Raw genomic sequence first — 6,013 nt, forward strand, 5'->3', positions numbered from 1 at the left:
TCTTCACCCCTCAATCCTGTTTTCACCTTCATGACAAGGCCAAATGTAACAATTATTACTAGTGTCACTTTATGTAGTAATAACTAGAGATGAGCAAATATTTCAGTGTTCGGTTTTTGCTATATTCGCCGAACAACAATGAAGGCAATGGAAGACAAAAACAAATGCATACACAACATCTTCAAACTTTCCCAAAAGCTGCCAAAACACATCAAATTAGGGGCAGGTTCCAGAAAAGTGGTCTCAGTTCACCCATAGTACAAATTTTAGAATGGCACAGCAGCAGTCAACCATGCATGAGGTATCAGGGTCTGGACCAGCATTTACAGCTTTGAATTGAACTTCAAATTAGGTGGGTGAAGCATCAGTGTAGGTTGCTGTGCTGGGAGCCCTGATACAACATGTAACAGCTCTATGCTCAGCCACACTAAGGTGATACAAATATCTGTTGTCAGAAAAATGTAAGGATAGCAACACGGCAGTTGACTCCAAGAAAGTGGAGGCCTCCCTGTCTTGGAGGAATAATACTACAGGCAACACACGTAAAGGAGACCCAACCAAGAGTCGAGACGTTTCCAAAAATTAGTGGCAGACACTACCAAAGTGGTATTAATTTCACTAAAGTAGAGCAATTATAATGCAGACCGACAACTCTTTCAATACAGCTAAGCCAGCAGATGGACTCCCAACCAGGAGTGTTCACATTTCCATCAATTAGTGGCAGACATCAACAAAGTGGCATTAATTTCACCACAGTAGAAATAGTATAATAGAGACAGACACGTCTTCCTCTACAGCCAGCCCAGTAGATGGACAGTCAACCAAGAGTGTTCACAGTTCAAACAATTAGTAGCATACACCGACAAAGTGGCATCAGTTTCAAAAGAGTATAAATAGTATAATAGGGACTGACACATCATCCACTACAGCTAACTCAGCAGAAGGACTCCCAACCAGGAGTGTTCACATTTCAAACAATTAGTCAAAGACACCAAAAAAATTGTTGCATCAGTTTCACGAGACTTAAAATAGTATAATAGGGAGTGACACGTCTTCCACTGCAGCTGTCAGGAACACTGCACTGCACTTGCTCACTGAGCCTGTGCGCATGTCCTGAGTAGAGTTGAGCGACTTTTGCGTTTTTAGGGTCGAGTTTCGTTTAATGAAACCCGACTTTTCCAAAAGTTGGGTTGAGCAAAATCGGCCGACTATAGGGAAAAGTCGGGGGTCCGACCGAAACCCAATATAAGTCAATGGGGAATTAAAGTCGGCAGTGAGAGGACAACAGGAAACACACCTACAGTGGCCATTTGAATGCCAAAAGCATCAATTCTTCTTACTTAAGCTTGTCAACCTTAATTAACTTCATAATACTAGTTATGCACTGAAAAATGGGGGTTATTTGGTTAATGTTGTGGGGGGGTAGGGCTGGCTCCAGGTTTTAATGTGCCCTGGGCGAAAGAGCGCCCCTTTAACACATACCACAACTCATGATGCTCCGATACGGCAGAGAAATAGCGGTATAGTACAATGAAAAATACTTCACTTTTTACATCTCATGACGAGGCCCATCTATTTCTCCATACAGAATCATTGGTCCCATATAATGTTTGAAACAGTATATGATGAGCTCCACATAATGCTACAATATATGTTGGTCCCCATGGATGAAGCTCCACTGTCTTATGGGCCCAAATAATACTCCAAACATAATGGGCCCCATTTCTAATGCTCTAGTGTATAATGGGCCCTGTAAATGCTGCTCCAGTGTCTGATGTCCACCTTTGGAATGTTCCAGTGTATGGTGAGCCCCATCTATCATTCTCCAGAGTATATTGCTCCCCAAAAATTGCTGTCCCAACATTGAAAACAATGAAATAAGTCTCCTCGCTAGGGAAACCCTGTACTAGTCTGGACTCCTCGTCGTCCCCATCTTCCATCTCACTGCACAGTATTTCAACCTTGCAAGTGCTGTGATCCTGAGCAAGCAGGGGGGGCCCACTCATGGGTGTCGGTACTGGCACTGGGCCCCTCATAGTACGGTGGTGTGTCTGACGGCGGGTGTGCACCACCACCGTCAGAGACACTTGATTGAACTATGAGGGACCCTGTGCCAGTGCCCGCGCCCAAGAGTCGGCCTACCCACCTGTCCAGGGCAAAGGCACTCGCACGGTTTCGTGCGCTAGGTGGTGACCCCGGCCAGGGGGGGGGAGGCAGCACAGTTAGGGAGTTTTATAAAGTGGCAAATGTTGATGTTGGACATTCAGCTGATGCAAAAGGCGAAATTGTTCAAGTCCCAGGAAGAGGAGGACCAAAGCAAGCCATTTTTCTGTCACCCTATGTGTCATCAGGGGAAGGTGGGACAAAATCCTTGGAAACCCATGCATGGTTCATTTTAATGAAGGTTAGATCATCCACATTTTGGGTTGACAGACGGGTCCTTTTTTCTGTCAGGATTGATCCAGCTGCATTGAAGACTCTTTCCGATAGCACACTTGCAGCTGGGCAAGCGAGCTCCTGTAAGGCATATTGTGCCAATTCAGGCCAGGTGTCCAGTTTAGCGGCCCAATAGTCAAAGGGGAATGACCTTTGCGGGAGAACATCGATATGGGAGGAAAAGTAGTTTGTAACCATAGCTGACAACTGCTGTCTCCTGTCACTTTCCATCGATACAGTATTACTAGTTGTGTGAGCGGTACTTGAAAAATCAGTCCACAACATTGTCATGAAACCCTTGTCTCTAACGCCACTTCTGCTGTGTGCACCACGAACACCTCTGCCAAGCTGCCCCCGGCCCGTACGGCTCGTGTGAGAACCATCACCGCTGCTGTGTGCTGGGAATGCCTCAACCAACCGGTTTACCAGAGTTGCTTGTTTATTAGCCAATATTAGGTCAAGGTTTTCGTGTGGCATGATGTTTTGTAAATTGCCTTTATAGCGTGGATCCAGGATGCTGGCCAACCAGTAGTCGTCATCGTTCATCATTTTGGCAATGCGGGGGTCCCTTTTTAGGATCTGCAAGGCATAATCTGACATGTGGGCCAATGTTCCCGGTGTCAATGATGCACTGCGATTGCTGGTTGGAGGAGCACTTTCTGGCAAATCCACATCCCTCCAGTCACACGCAAACCCTGTACCAGACCTTGCCATGCCAACATTTTCACTTGCCCCACGAGATGCATCCTCCTCCCCTAAGTAATCATCCCCATCATCATCCTCCTCCTCCTCTTCTTCCTCCACCTCATCCAGGAGAGGTCCCTGAGCAGACAATGGCTGAATGTCATCAAGGATTCCCTCCTCCTCTTCCTCCTCATCAACATTGGCTGCAGACGCCTGCTCCTTAAGGTGCGTCAAAATTTGCATGAGCAGACGCATAAGTGGGATGCTCATGCTTAGGATGGCTTCGTCTGCGCTTACCAGCTGTGTGCATTCCTCAAAACACTGAAGGACTTTACACAGGTCTTTCAGCTTCGAACACTGCACACCTGTCAACTCCATGTCTGCTCTCAAAGTGCCTGGCCATGTATCCTCCCACAAATGCATTATGGCCTGCCTCTGTTCGCACAGCCGCTCAACCATGTGCAGGGTGGAGTTCCACCTTGTTGCAATGTTGATAATGAGGCGGTGGTTGGGAAGGTGGAGCAATCGCTGCAGCTTCTGCATACGAATAGAGTGTACAGGTGACCGGCGGATGTGGGCGCACAGTCATCGCACCTTCTGGAGCAGGGCTGTTAACTCCGGATAATTGTTGAGGAAGCACTGCACCACCAGGTTCAAAGTATGAGCCAAGCAAGGTATGTGGCTGAGTTTTGAAAGGGCTATGGCTGACACAAAATTACGGCCGTTATCACGAACTACCTTGCCTGCCTCAATATGTATACAGCCCAGCCATGACTCAGTTTGTCGCTGAAAGTACTCGGCCAGCACCTCCGCGGTGTGTCTGTCGCCCAAACACATCATCTGCAACACAGCCTGCTGATGCTTTCCACTAGCTGCTCGATAGGGGGACACCTCGTGTGCAACAGTGGCAGCTGCAGATGGAGTGCTCATACAACTGCGCTCTGTGGACGAGCTTTCGCTTCTGGAGGAGGAGGAGGAGGAAGGTCGAACGCCTACAGCCAACTGTTTCCTATACCGTGGGCTAGGCAGCACTGTCCCACCACCGCTGTCTCCTGTGGACCCTGCATCCACCACATTAACCCAGTGCACAGTGATGGACACGTAACGGCCCTGGCCATGCCGACTGGACCATGCATCTATTGTGAGGTGCACCTTTCCACTCACTGACTGCTTGAGTGCATGGACAATGCAGTCTTTCACATGATGGTGGAGGGCTGGGATGGCTTTGCGAGAGAAGAAGTGGTGACTGGGTAGGTCATAGTGTGGTACTGCATGGGCCATGAGTTCGCGGAGAGCTGCGCTTTCCACCAACCGATAGGGCAACATCTCTAATGAGATTAGTTTGGCAATGTGGGCGTTCAAACCCAGTTTATGCGGATGAGAGACTGAGTACTTTCTTGACCTACTCATAGTCTCTGGGAGGGTGAGCTGGACATGAGAGCTGCATATGGTGGAACTAGCGGTGGACAGGGCGGACTGAGAGAGGGTTGATGATGGTGATGGAGTTGGTGTTCTTTCTGATGGCCTAGATTCAGTCTTTCGTTGATATAACAGTGGGATTCCCTGACTGCTTTGGCCTTGCAACGACACCTCAACATTTGCTGCTGTGCTAACCGGTGGGCTTACAGTGGGGGAAACAATGTAGCGTTGCTGACTACCTTGTTTGTGATCAGTTGCACATGTGGTACTTGTGGTTTGGTGTTGTGTCCACGCTTGCAAGTGCATGCTGGTTAAATGTCTCAGCATGCAACTGGTATTCAAATTTTTCAGATTTTTCCCTCGGCTAATGGTCTTTGCGCACTTCTTACAGATAACCTTGGCCTGATCATGAGGATTTTGTTCAAAAAAGTGCCACACTGCACTCTTCCTACTTTGGAAGACATGGGTCAACAACTGGGTCATCCATCACCTCCTCTTCAATGTCATGTGCACCTTCCTCTGTGTCACTGTGTATGGTGGTATAGTATGCGGGAAGGGGCACCTGAGTCTCATCAGGGTCAGAATCTGGCTCATTACACTGCGAGGACAATGTAGTGCTCTGACTGAATGTACCAGCAGAATCATCTATCAGTGGCTGTGCATCAGTGCACTCCATGTCAGATTCACTCAGAATCATCTTGGCCTGGGTAATTCACCATTTCACTTGATAACCCAGGCATGGTATGTGAAAACAGCTCTATGGAGTAATCAGTTGTATGGCCTGCGTCATCCTTCAATCTTGGTTGGGGTGAAGGACACAAGGAAAGGTGTGGTTCATGAACATGACCCTCCAATGATGACTCAGTGCTTTTATTTTTTACAACTTTACAAGAAGAGAAGGCGATAGAGCTGGAGGCTGAGTCAGCAATGTAAGCCAAAACTTTTTCCTGATGCTCTGGCTTTAAAAGCGGTTTGCCAACTCCTAGAAAACTAAGCCTTCGAGGCCTTGTGGAGCCAGACGATGACGCAGGCTCAACACCTCCTGCATTCGGTCCTATTTTTCTTTTGCCACTACCATCTGATCCACCACCAACACCATCATTACCAGCTGGCAACCCCCGCCCAATTCCACGGCCTCTTCCACCATCCTTCCTCATTTTTGGTAAAAATGTACACAAAATCCCACAAACTATATAGTAATGTAAAACAAGGTACAAGGTGTATATAGGACAGGGGAGACGTCGAATCTCTGAACACACTTGTGGACACTGTTGGATTGTGTGAGGCCCAGTTAATATCACACCGCTATGTCACAGGCTCAATGTCGTAGGTGTGAAAAATGTCACTATAGGACAGGGGAGATGTAGAATTTCTGAACACACTTGTGGACACTGTTGTGTGAGGCCCAGTTAATATCACACCGCTATGCCACAGGCTCAATGTCGCAGGTGTGAAAAATGTCACTATAGGACAG

The sequence above is a fragment of the Dendrobates tinctorius genome, unplaced genomic scaffold, assembly GCF_039654945.1.
Source record: "Dendrobates tinctorius isolate UK_male_01 unplaced genomic scaffold, ASM3965494v1 ptg000223l, whole genome shotgun sequence".
Classification (NCBI taxonomy): Eukaryota; Metazoa; Chordata; class Amphibia; order Anura; family Dendrobatidae; genus Dendrobates; species Dendrobates tinctorius.